This window comes from Tenebrio molitor, chromosome 4 (genome assembly GCF_963966145.1).
Source record: "Tenebrio molitor chromosome 4, icTenMoli1.1, whole genome shotgun sequence".
Classification (NCBI taxonomy): Eukaryota; Metazoa; Arthropoda; class Insecta; order Coleoptera; family Tenebrionidae; genus Tenebrio; species Tenebrio molitor.
The window spans coordinates 20,273,810-20,288,211 of NC_091049.1; the positions used below are offsets into that span (position 1 = coordinate 20,273,810).

At 36.8% G+C, this 14,402-nt stretch overlaps 1 long non-coding RNA gene across 2 annotated transcripts in view; it reads right to left on the bottom strand.

The window, feature by feature from the left end:
• Positions 1-10,815: 10,815 nt before the first annotated feature.
• The window catches only part of LOC138128122 (uncharacterized), a 197,680-nt gene continuing 194,093 nt past the window's right edge, over positions 10,816-14,402 (bottom strand). Inside the window, exons 2-4 of one of the 2 annotated variants that reach the window (XR_011158541.1) lie at positions 11,484-12,504; positions 11,006-11,428; positions 10,816-10,948 (exon numbers count right to left, since the gene is read on the bottom strand). This is a non-coding gene — a long non-coding RNA (uncharacterized lncRNA). Of the gene's footprint in view, positions 10,949-11,005; positions 11,429-11,483; positions 14,387-14,402 lie in introns of both variants that reach the window. The other variant, XR_011158542.1, reaches the window with a different exon arrangement.

Sequence of the window (14,402 nt, forward strand, 5' to 3'; positions counted from 1 at the left end):
TTTTGAATTTAAAGTGTCATGACATGCAGTGATCACGTAGCAACAACTCACTATGAGTCACTGCCAACAGTAAAAATTTAAGGTGTCGATTTCAAGTTAGGAGCTGCGATCGTCGTAAATAGTGGTTGTAGCGTAAAGTTTCATTCACATTGGAAAAATTAGTACGTAAAATTAGTACTCTCAATTAACACGAGAAGTATAACAAACAAGTGCGTTTGCATGGACGCATTCACAATGCTTGTAATTAGTGCGTCTACTTTGCACGTTACGGAAAAGTTTGTATACTTCTAACTTTGTCGCGAAATTAGTAAGTTCACTGTGGTTACGCGCATGCGCAATTTGAAATTTTTGTTTTACATGTCAAAGTGTCGTCAAACATAACATAAATGTATAAATTTCTCGTCCATTGCAACTTACTTTAACATTTACAAACAGTACAAAACCATGTGTAATTCCCTTGTTACCTTGTAATCCAAATAGTTCCAAATTTTTAGCAATTTAGCGTAGCAGTTCCCTGTAATGCATCCATATCCCTGTGTAATAACAGATGGCGGATCCCACTAATTACTTTTCTTTATACCATACTGTTATTAGGATTTATCAGTACTCAATGCTTGATTGATATGACACCTATAACAGTCTAGGCCGTTATTCAAAATTATAGGCCGTTATTCGAAATTATCAGACCGAGGCCGTTATTTTTGCTGCCGTTGCTACGGTTACGGCACAAATGACAACTAAATTTAATTTTTGAAGTAAAGAGAAATGTCAGCCTTACAAATAAATGTTAAGTATTAAATATATACTATTGCTTAATTTTTCATTGTGAATACTACTAAATGTACTAATTTCTGCGTTAATTTCACTTGCTAATTTCAACATTAATTATTCCAATGTGAATGAAACTTAACTTTAATGCTTATTCACAATGGACATAAGACATAAGAAATACATAAGAGATACCTAAGAATAATTTGTAAATTTGGGCAATTGGAAAATAATTTATGTGTCCATATAACTCGAATATGATTATTCATGCCTTTTTGTACACAACAATAATGTTCACTGAGGTCACTTCTCATAAGTTACGTAAAAATTAATGGTATATCCACTGCATGCATCATGAATTTCTTACGCCTTATGTTAAGCTTATGTCCATTGTGAATAAGCACTTACACCGCTGCACTACGCCCTCGCTACGACCCGATTTGCACGCCATTTCAAGTCGGTAAAATAAATATCCAGTGATGACATTTATCTTGTTTATGTTTACTGATACATATTTTATGTGTTGTATAGTGATTAACACTAGTGTCGAACTGCTCTACGTTGCCAGCGAATTTAACTTGCCAGGGCCACCACCACCACCACCAGAAACCATCTCAATATCTGAACAGCCATCGGCAAATCCAGATACGTTTTGCGAAGTTGGTAAGTACATACGTATACAAATAAATATACATAGATCAAATTTATCATGTTTATATTTATTGATACGTATTTTATTTGTTTTATAGTTATGAACAATCCAGTTGCCTCTCCAGGATTTGCTAGCGATTTGGGGTTGAGCCAAACATTAGCTCCTCGGGACCATCCTCGGGAAAGCCACCAAAAAAAAAAGAGGAAAGAATGTACTCTTGGAGAAAATGAGGATAAACACTGATCTACAAGTACAGAACAATGAACTGTTGCGGCAACTGGTAGAGCAGTTTGGTACGTTTCTTGAGCTCAAGCGACGCGAACTGGAGCTCAAAGAAGAAAGTACCAACTGCAAAAGAAAGCACAGTTCGTAAGTCTTTTTTTTGTGTACATATGTAAATAAATCGTAACTTAATTGATTATGTAAATCAAATGTAAATTTCACTGTTTATTTTATTTGTAAATAAATTGTAAATAATATTAATATTGTTGCCAATTTTGTTACTTTCTCCTGGAGATAGTTATGAAAGCATCTAGTGAGACCAGGTAGAGGCTGGCAAACTCCCACCAGGATAAGGAAGGGGCTAGGTTTCAATTAATTTGGACTGCACTGTTTAAATCAGAATTTAAAAAAAGATGGACCCTAGCGCACAAAAAAAAGAAACCTTCATTTCAAAGAATAATGTGTGGCTCGCAGGAACATTGGCAATTCCAAGAGTAGCGAATCGCCCAGGACGTCCCCAAAAACAGTTTAGTGACGCAAGCGACAGATCCAAAAGAAGAGAAACTAAAGATGTACGAAACTCTATGGATGTAGAACTGCTTACCCATGCTACATAGCTGAAATTACGATCTTCTGGGAAAAGAGACGCTTCTCAAGTGTTAAAAGCAATTACTAGTAGTCCAACGCGAGCCACCCAATATAAAAAAGCATTTGTTAGTCAGCAAGAAAAAATACAAACAAAGATGACTTCAGTAAGCGCGCTGGCCATGTTTGTCGAGCCGGTCTATCTAGAAGACAATATGAAATAATCTGGAATACCCAAAAAAAACAGATTTATCCTTGCTATCCTTGCAGCATACAAAGTGCAAAAATTGATTGTTATCCAGATAAAGAGGCATATAAGGTTACAGAAACATGCGCTGAAGTTAAGTTACAAAATTTGTTGGATCACACAGTTACACGCCTGTTAACTTGTTTAGAAGAAATCGTGCAAAATTTAAGCAACGAAGAAAGCGATTCGTTGTTGTTGTTATGCAAGTGGAGTACAAACGCAGTACAAGCAAAAATTTCAGAATGACTGTAATTCAGACTCTAATATATTCCAAAGTTCTTTTGTGCCTCTGCAGTTAATTTGTCAGTTAAACAAAAAATTAATTTGGCAGAATCCTTCGCGTCGTTATTGTCGGCCAATCAGAATCAGATTTGTAAAAGAATCGAATCATATTACAAATGATGAAATCCTTTACATGAAAAGCGCAATACGTTCTTTACGTAATTCTGCCGTAACATTGGCAAACAAAACCTTCTCTGTCAAACATACTTTGATGTTTACCATGGTTGACGGCAAAGTATGTAATGCCGCTACCCAAACTTCATCTACGATGAGGTGTTATCTTTGTGGCAAAACGTCCAAAGACTTTAATAACTTAACAATCAAGAAAGAAGTTAAACAAGAAGCACTTTAGTTCGGATTGTCAATTCTCCATGCCAGAATCCGCTTGTTTGAAAGTATATTACATCTAGGTTACAAGCTGCCTGTGCAGAAATGGCAGTTACGCTCACAGGATGAGAAAACCATTATTCAAGAGACACAGTTAAAAATGCAACAGGATTTTAAAAAAATGGGTCTAATTGTGGATGTTCCTAAACCTGGATTTGGAAACAGGAATGATGGTAACACTAGCCGAAGATTCTTTGCAGATCCAGATTTAGCAGCAGAAATAACAGGGGTTGGTATCAATCTTCAAATCTGGTCTTCAAATTGTCAAACACACATTCAAAATCTGGAAAAAGTCCAGCGTCGTTTTCTTAAGTTCTTGGCCCATAGAATTGATGGTACCTATCCCGAAAGGGGTCGCTCGCAATCTGAACTCCTTGAGCGTTTCGAATGTCAGGATCTTAAGACTAGACGCGTGAACGCTTCAATGAGCTTTCTTCGTAATCTGATACATTACCGCATAGATTGTAGTAATCTTTTGAGCAAGCTCTACTTTCTGGTTCCCCGCCTGACCTCCCGAAACCATGTATGCTTTTACCTACCTACTCCGCGTATTCATGTTCAGAAACATTCTCCTTTATATACCATGTGCGAAAATTATAATGTACATCAACATGCGTTTGACATCTTTCGGTAATGTTTTCTGTATGTATTTCTTGTCTCTTGCTATTCTCCTATCCCTTAATTGGACTCGTTCTGTGGGATAGACGTATTCTAATAATAATAATAATAATAATAATAATAATAATAATATTTCGCTTCAAAGTAATTCTAGAAATAGAAGAAAAAAAGATGTATTGTATTGCTCCACTCTGTATCAAAGATGTACATTCATCAGTTTCTTTCAACAGTGCTAATATTACTACACCGTCCTCATACGAGGATAAAACAGAAACTGTGTAACATTAAACATCCCGAACATAATGTTAAATTCCATATGAAAAATATGTAGAAGTCACGAATAACACTAGCCATTAAACACAATGAGGTTTTCGGATAGTCTTGATTTCGACGGCAAGAGCAACACCCATAGAAAAGACTCCACAAGGTGGAAAGTAGACCTAGTTTTGGCAATTATCAGGGAAAAGAGAAAATGATCCTTGAGTTTGACCCAAAAAACGAATTAGCCCGTCGAATCATGGGTTCGGTGTGTGGACGAATTGGCTGACAACCGTTAAACTGGTGGCCAACAAACTCACCGGACTGGCCAGAAGGTGGTACTATTCACAAGATTACTTGGCGGTAAGCTGGAAGAAAATGAGGAAAGTAATGGTGAAACAGTTTAGCAAACCAATTTCCTTCGCCAAACTGCTGTGAGAAGCTGCGTTATAGAGAAGGGTAAGATTTAAGCGATTACTGTTTCAACAAAATAGTGGGCGGTGTCGTGTTGGTGTGGCAAAGCAGCTATAAGGTTCAGTGAGAAACTACCGAAGTTTAAGGGACCGTTTCGAGTAGTTAAGGTACTCTACAACGACAGGTACCAGGTCGAAGACCTAAGGGTAGGGCGTCGCAAGAAAAAGGTGAGCCCATAATAAAGCAAATATGTATGAAAAAATGTTTCAACAGTAGAAAATACGAACGGTTTACAAAAACGTCAAAAATCAAAGACCGTTTGCCGATTTACCACATGAGGTTGGCTTGATCTACAAGTTTTAAACGGAATTTCATTGGGTAAAATTCTTCATTCTGACAAAACCTGTGCTGCAATTGCTACTCATATTGCAACAAAAATGAAAAAGATCATTTGTAAAGATATCACAAGGACAAAGAAAAAATATCTGTTTTAATAAATCAATAATTCTCAGTAAACGAACCGTGTTGATAGTTACTCTGAGAGCCTTTCTTGAAGACATACCTGGACACGCTTACACCTTCAATCTGGATCTCATCGAACTTTCCGACGCATCTGCGGAAATTATTGCCAAGGAACTATTGAGATGTTTAAGTGAACATGACTTTGAAGATTTTTTTACAAGTGTTTTATTACCTTTACTTGCGACGGAGCTCCCGTAGTGGTCGGCAAAAATTCCGGAGCAGCCACGTTTGAAAATAATGTTTCCAAATTTAGTCAGGTGGCATTGTTCTAACCATCGATTAGAGCTTGCTGTGAATGACGTTGTAGATGAAATTTATTTATTTAACTCATTGTGCTTCGTACCAACAGCCTAATTTTAAGCACAGTTTATGATAATTTCTTAAAAAGTACAGCCGCAAACATTAACCTTAAAATTTTTGGACGGAAATTTCATATGGCAAAAATTCAGAGCAATGTGACAATAGTTATTTTTATATTAAGTGCGCGAAGAGAGTGTTTTTTGTGCATGAAAAGGTCTTTTACGCCGAGACGAAGGTCGAGGCAGTATAAGCCTTTGAATGCACAAAAACATCTTCGCGCACGAAATATAAACAATATTTTTTCTATAATTGATTCAAAAAATTGAAATTAAAAATTCAAATTTTTGAAGGAACTCTGAAGTTTCAATGCAGTGACCATGTTGCTAGGTAACTAATAAAAAACAGTGCGTGAAATGAAAAACAAAAATAGTCGTATGCGTGAAATTGCATTTCACACACTGTTTTGTATGGTTTCTATGGTTTCGATCTTACTAACAATGCAAAAAAAAATATACGTCAGAAAATGACCCACTTCAGGCACAGATAACTATGCGTGAATTTCAATTTTTTGAATCAATTATAGAAAAAATCATATTCGGGTAGAACCACACACTGTGTCATATTATCCAAGTGCAGCAGTGCATTAGGCAATCAATTTGTTTGTTTTATTTCTTAGTTGGATTTTCGTCATGTCTACCAAAGAAAAACGAATAGGCAAAGGACGGAAGTTTATATGAGTAACGCTATAAACGCGGTACAGGAAAATCAAATGGGTTGGCTCAAAACAAAGTTCTTTAATGTACCTCAGGTTTATTCCGAGGCGCAGAGCAATTTAATAAAAATAAATATGCAACTGGTAGCCATAAAATAATGGTACGAAAACTTCAATGCCTACAGAAGTAGAAAAAGAAATTTTGAACATATGTATTCTTCAAGTAGAAGCTAAATTGTTTGGTGTAACACCAACAAAACTTCAACAGTTTGCTTCTAGCGTAGCGGTGAGAAAAAAATACTCTCATACATTTAATACTATAAAAAATGTGCTGGATGAGACTGGTTAAAAGAATTTCACTCAAGACATCCAGAAATATCACTGAGATCACCAGAACTAGTGCTAATTTCAAACATATTAATTATTCGTTGAAGTATCAATTATTATTGGCAACTGTGAATATTCAATCACAATTGAACTCAGCCTATTTTAAACCGAATTATAGAGTGTGTAAAATTTTGTGGTATTTTTGAGTTATCCTTACGAGGCCAGGACGAGACATCTACCTGTGCAAATCCCGGAATTTTCAAAGGCTTCATTAATTTTAGGCCTGAAATTGACAATATTTTTAAACATGTATCATTCGAAAAAGGTGTCTTTTTAGGTACTCCCAAAAGCCGATTCTGTGCATCTCGCAAGAAATTTAATAATAAAGGAAGTTGAATTAACAGACTTTGTGGCCAATCAGGCCAACGAAACCACTGACGTATCTGTTCAGGATCAAATGGTTCTCATTTTAAGATAAACTATTGGACAAAAAATGTATGATTGGTTTTGGGGATATTTTTTGCACTTTTCACGCACTGCGGATGACATTAGTTCTTGCATTTTGGAACAATTATCTGCATTGAAATTAGGCACCAACCCAAAAAAATTTACCTGTCAAAGCTACGATGGCGCATCTGTGATGTCTGGTAAAATGAACCGAGTCCAAAAAATAATAAGACAAATTTAATATCCTGGCGCTTATTTTGTGCACTGCTGCGAGCATTAATTTAATTTGATAGTACCCAAAGTTGCGTTAGAACATAAAACTGTGAAAATATTGTTTTGTAAACCTAGCAGGTTTTTCTACATTTTTTTGCCGTTCCCCTAAACGAATGAGTGTCTGAGACGATGTTGTAAAGAAGCGTTTTCCTAAGGGATCTGATACTAGATGGACGTTCCACAGCCGATCTCTCACGATAGTATATGATCACAAAAAAGACCTGATGGAATGTTTTGAGCAAATTATTGACAAAGAACGAGATACTCAAACGGTTCAACAAGCATCGGGGTTACGACGGTTACTAGAACACGATTTTTTTTTTATACTGGCTATATTTCTTCAAAGATATAATGCCACAAGTTGCAATTAAAAACAACCAATTTCAAACAGGAGGCATAGATGCTATAAAGGTTCAAAAAGCTGTCGATGCTTTTAAACAACAGGTTTTATCGGTAAGAAATAAAATAAGAGTGGCAGATGCTGGTCCAAGTACATACGCTGGTAAAAGAAAAGTAAGAAGCTATAAAAATATACCGTCGTACCATCCGATATGCCTCCTAAATGCGATGGGAGGCAGTATGATCTTGCTGTACTGGTGCCGGAGGAAAACCGAAACCGCCCGTCTTTTTGGGGAGAGGTTTCCCGAAATTGGGGAGCTGGAGGAGAGCGACTGGGAGGACAACCGGGTTCCTCATATCGTGCTGAACACTGCGCTGCCGAAGAGGACGGGCGGAAATATCGTCAACGAGCGACACATCTTCTGCCACTTCCTTAGTACCAAAGAAGGGGAACACCCACTTAGAACAGCATACGGGCACCTGTGGGCACACGTACGAGAGGCGGAGCGCCTCGGGAGAAAACAGCTGGCGCTGGTACGTCTGGAAGGGACAAAAAGATGTTGGAGTGCCTGACGGGGCCAAGTGGTTTACAAATTGAACTGTGTGTGCCGTCTGGGCTGGGAGGAAAGGAGGCTCCCTTTACGGCGGGACCCACGAAAGAGGGCGAGCAGTGGCGGTAACCGCGGCTGCGTCGACCTAGGACAGAAACTCTGGTGGTAAACGCAAAGAAAAACAACACGAAGGCAGTCAAAGCGGCGGTTGGAAGCCCGAACCGCTCAAGAGACAATTCAGGTCAGCAGCCTGAAGAAGCCACAAGCGGGATGGCGGCCCTGCACCTCCCGGATGCAGACGCAGACAAACTCCTAGAAAGAAGAAGAATCCGCATTGGATGGAACTTAATACATGGTCTTTTGAGAATAAGGCAAACACTGATTCCCAAAGGAAGAGCCGGAGACAGAAAAAAGCTGAGGCCTATTTGCCTGCTCAACAAGTGCCTAGGGAAGCTGCTCGCCGAACTTGAACAACGGGACTGGTAGTTCGGCTTTAGAGAGGGCAGGTCCACAATCCACGCGACCAAGGAGGTCATGAAGTTTGCAAGGATGGCGAACAGCGAGTCTTGGGGACGAAAGGATTTATGCCCTCCAACTACAGTCGACATGGAAAACGCCTTCAACTCGGCGCTGTGGCAGGGAATCGTGGCAACACTGAGCAGGCGAAACATGCCACCATGGGTAATTGCCATAGTCCGAGATTACTTCCGCGACCGGTTTGTCGAGGACGGAGATCTGCGAGTAAGGGTCTCCTGCGGAGTTCCACAGGTATCGGGCCTCGACAATAAATAATTATTATTATATTCCACTAATAGTTTAATAATTGCTTCCATACAACGAAATGTAAGAATGTTCTTGACAAAAAAACGTAAAAATACTGAATTCTGTTGTATTTTTATGGGAAGCCGTTGAACACGTGCACTCTTCCTAACCTGTGAAAGCGAGCCGAATTGATTTATTTTTTTAATTATATTCTACCGAGAGGTATGAATGTTCTTGACAAAAAGAAGTGAAAATGCTGAATTCTGGTGTATACTGACACAGTACTCTTGGACTGGGGTCTACAGGGGAATGTCCGAGGGGAAAAAATCTTTCCAAATATTGGATGGAATTGTGGTGGTTATGTTCGAAGTGATTTACCTTGCAGACAACAGACACACCCGACAAAAAAACATTACATTCTTAAAAGATGCGGTACTTAAGCACGCCAAGAAGAGGATGTCTCGCAAGCGAAAATTATCTACTTCCGCCACTACTAGCAGCACAAACCTTATTAACCAGAGATGATTACGTAGCAGTTGACCAACAGATTGAGAATCAAAGTAGTGTAGAATCTGATGGTGAAGAAAATATATAAATAAATAAATAAGAACATATTTATTTATTATTTCACTACAGCTTAAGCCTGTTTAATTTTTTTAATTTTATTATAATTACCTTATGATGAAGATACGTCTGGTTTTTAGAATTAATTAGACATTAGTGGGACGTAGTAAATACTACAAATACTTTGCAAGGAAACATTAAACGAAATGAATCGTCAAAACCCATAAAAACAGTGGACGACCTCAGAATGAGCTTTTTGAAGAAATCCATATCGTGGTTAGAGGCATGGCATAGTTTAGATAACAATGGTAGGTTAACAAATGATACTTACAATGTCCTTCATCATACGAGTAGCACGAGCGTTTTTCTTAGATATCATTCACTACTCTTTTGAAAATTTCTCCATTTCGTACTTACCAGGAAAATGTACTAAGTACAAATAAATTGGAAAAACGTTTTGAGAAGTATAGACTTATGGCCGGTTGCAACTACAATATTAGTTTTGACGACATAATGAACGCGGAAAAAAACCGACTTACGCATATCTTAAAAAAAAGAAGGTACTTTTTCGTTTAAAGAAATTCAAAATAAATTTCTTGAAATTGAAAAGTAATCTAACTTCCAGTGGGACATTTTGGAATTATGTAATGAAGACACATTTTCGGATGTATTATTAGATAGTGATTATTTATCACAATATGTTATTGATGAATCAGCTCAAATTTATATTTCAAAAAATTAAAATGTGACATTTGCATTTCTGTAGCCATCGGAAGTAAAGGAAATTTAGTACAGAACGAATACGATTATCTCCAACGTGGTGGATTATGCATTCCAACTGACATTACAAAGTTGGTTTTATTCCATATAAGCGCAATTTTACTCGAAATGGCTTTATTTATTAGGAAAATAATGAGCTCACAGATATGTTGCAAATGCGTAGGCAATGTTATCACGTTATCAGAATGCATCTGCAGCGTCCAGAGAGTATTGCAAAGCGATTTCCGGAAAGACACCATTCTGGGCCAGGTTAGTTATTAATCTGGTACAGCGGAGAAATGGGCAGGACCAGACTTAAAATTTTAGAAAACAATTAAAATATACAATCGATTCTCTGCGTTAATACAAACATTTTACTAAGAAGATTTAGGCTAATATTCTTAAGAATAATGTGTAGTACCTCGTGTTACAAGGAACGCGTCAACTTCAAGAACACCCTGTATAAATCGCGGCACAGTTCCGGGGCATAGCAGTGGTGGAGAAACAATGTCCGGTACGGACTATCATTTCATGACATGAGAGCGCCTTCATCGACAGGTATGAGAGCCCCCTGATCCAAGCAGAGCTCTGCGCGAAATTCTGCTGTACCAACAAATACGCTAGGGTTATACAGAGTGATCAACAAGAAACCAAATCAAGAGTGCTACCTCATCTTTTATTTTATCGAAACGTACGTCGTATACTAATCAGACACTTTATATAATTGCTGTGCACTCGTTTTGTTGGTTGCCTACCTCTCAAAAATCTATTATTAATTGCCTTTATAAATTGTTTATAATTCATGAATAATGGATTTAAAAGGAAGTTATTATTAATTATTATTTATTACTGATTAAGGAAAAAACACACAGTTACATAAAATTCCTTCATAAGGCACGTAATCTTTGGTTACAAAATTTTAAGTCATTATTTTTCAGAATTCTTTGTTTTGTTGTTTTCTGTAAGAAAAGTGCTAAAGTTATTATTCTCACATTTTTGGTTAATTGAGAACTTACTCGTATCTTTTCTAGCAGTTTAATTAAAACATTTAAATTATTCCAAGGTCAAAAAATAAGTTTTCACAAAAACTGCTCCAAATGTTCTCCATTGTGGTCCAGAAAGAGTCAAACTCGCCTCTCATATTTTCCAAAAACACTTATGAAGCTGTCAGGTGAAATGGACTGCCAAAATTCATTTATGGTGAAAATTTCTTTAAGGTAATGTGTGGGTTTTATTTCTTGCAACACACAAGGGAAACAAATTAATAGCCTCCTTCAAAATTTTTGCAATAAGTGCATTAACTCAATTTAATTTGCAGTCTTAAACGCCTTATGGAAGTTGAGGGATGTTCCTTGATAATTTGTCGAACATTTTGCACCATTTCTAAAATTTGAACTAAGGACTGACCTGACTTCTTCTTAATGATGGATTATGATTCACTAAAATTAGGCATTATAATTTTAAGACATTGATAAACTTGTTAATAACCAATACCATCAGGTTCAGACATTTGGCTTGAAATTCTTCAGTGTAAGGGGGTACAAAGTAAGGCCAGTCTTCACTTTCTTGTTTCACCCTCTTTCGAAAATAATCTAATAAAAATGCCTTCTCTTTAATGGTAAAACCCATTTTACAACTTATTCTGGGATAATTATTAGAGCTGGGCCGATACCGATACTCAGTATCGGTTATCGGCCGATACTGCAGGCCTTCAGATACGTGCCGATACCAAAAAACTTTCAGATACTTTTATCTGAAAAATATCTGAATTTAATTGAGCAAGCGGCAAGCCGGAAAGCGCCCACGCTGGTTTTCCAAGAAAACTGGCTAGACAATAACTTGTGGACGTGTTACACTTACAGTGGCGTTTTCAGTGGTGTTTGGAATCTGGATGCATGCTGGTTGATCTTAATTTTGTAAGTTGTGACTTAGGTTTAGGTACTAATTAGTCTTTATACTTTATTACTTATTACTTATTAGTATTACAAGTTTGAAAATGTCGCACGTGTGGAAGCACTTTACAAAAACAATCGACAAGAACAAGAGTAACACAGTAAAGTGCAACTATTGTGGAAATCAGTATTCGAGAGGAGGTAATAACAGTCGTAATTTTAATACTTCCAATTTGACGAAACATTTAAAGCGATGCTCCAAATATAACACAGAAACATCAGCAGGTAGGATAGCCTATTAAACATTATTAATTTGAATGATTAAGTTGATTTTACCTGACATATCGTAGTTATTATTAGTTATTATTTATTTTAGCTATCAAAAGAACCTTAAATAGTGCCCAAACTTCTCAATCTCAAACTTTACATTCTAAATTTGATGCTCACAATGCAGAACTAGAAGAAGTAAACCCACACGATGCTGACGACGCCCAAATGGAAGATGACCCAACTACCAATTTGTTTGTGCCTGAAGGTAACAATTTTTATTGATAGTGAGATGTTATATTTTTTTTATTTTGCCTTTTGTTTTGATTCAGAATCAGATCATGATGATAATATGTCTTTATTATCGTTGCCGTATATTGCTAGTACAAGTTCTGTTACTCTCACTACTGAGAGCAGGGATACAACTGTCATGCAACCTACTTTGCAAACATTCCTAAACAGAACAAAAAAATTTGACATTAATAATCCAAAGGCACAAGCTATCCATAATGCCATTACTAGGATGATTTGTACAGAATCACTTCCCTTCAACTTTGTCGAATCCGATGGCTTTAAACATTTAATTAACAAATTATGTCCTAAGTACCAAATACCAAATCGCAAATATTTTTCCGATAAGGTTGTACCCAAATTGTATCGACGAGCTAAAGAAAAACTTCGGGAACATCTGAATACTGTCACCGCATTTGGTTTTGCCGTCACCACAGACATTTGGACAGCTAAAGGCAATCACGACTATATTAGCGTAACCGCACATTTCATTGATAATACTTTTAAAAAAAATCATGTCGTGTTGGATGTAATTGGCTTTGAAGGAGCAACACACAATGCGGTTTCAATAGCCGAGAACCTAAGAGAAGCTTTCAGAGAATGGGGTATAGAACAACGGGTGAAAATTGTACTTTCCGATAACGCCGCTAACATGAAAGCCGCGATGAGACAGTTACACTTAGAAAATATAGGTTGTACCGTACACACCTTGCAACTGATTGTGAATTCTGGATGCCTTAATAATTTTGGGTCTATAAAACTATGCTGCATTCAGCAAGAGCAATAGTAACACACTTTAAACATTCTGTTTCTTCAATGAAATCCCTTCATTCTGCACAAAAAACGTTAGGAATGAAGCAGAAGACTTTGCTACAAGATGAACCAACAAGATGGGACTCCACTTATATAATGTTGGAGAGATTATGGGATCAGAAAAGCGCTATTTCTATGGTTTCATCATCTGCTAATTTCAAAAATAGGAGTAGGGCTGAGTGGTCACTAGCAGAAAATGTACTAAAAATTCTAAAGCATTTTTATGAGGCAACTAAAAGTTTTAGCAAACATAGTTCGGGTCTGTCTGATGTATGGGCTTTAATAGAATCACTAAAAACTATAATGAAAGATTATTTGACTGAAGATGATGCTGATACAGATGTTACAGCGGCAACGAAGGAAATTTCATCCCAAATCTCTAAGAGGTTTGGAGAAATAAAAAACAACGAAACATATATTCTAGCCACTGCTTTAGACCCACGCTACAAAGCGCAACTATTTTCAGATGAAACAAAAGACGAGCTTAAAGATTTGTTGAAGGAGAATTACCCTTTGCGTTATGCTGATGATCATGAAAAATCACCACAACAGTATCAAGAGTTTGATAGTCTTGATAAAACCGAGGAAGCGGGCACAATTACATTATTTGCTGTTACCAAAAAATTACTTCTTTCTAAAAACAAATCAGACGAACATTCAACCGGTACAACTAGCAAAAATAAAAATATTGATCGCGATATTGAAAATGAAATCTCCGTATATTTTCATGAGAGGACAGAACCATTGGAGTCAGATCCAGTGGAATTCTGGAAAAAGGAAATAAGGTTCCCTCATTTAAAGAAACTAGCAGCATATTACCTAGCTATTCCAGCTGGTTCCGTATTTTCCGAACAAATATTTTCGGAAACCGGCTGTATTGTAACGAGTAAGAGGACGAGTTTGACTGCAGAACATGTGAAACAATTGATTTTCCTTAAAAAAAATTGGATGATCTTGGAAAAATAGGCAAAGGATTTTAAATTTTTCGCAAAATATTGAAGGAGAATTACCCTTTGCGTTATGCTGATTTAAATTTAACTGTTTTATTTTATTTTTCATTATTGTGTACCTTTAATATTCCTACACCCATAATTTAGAAATGTGTTTTTGTTTTAATCTTCATTCTTCATTTGTCTAATAAAATAAAATT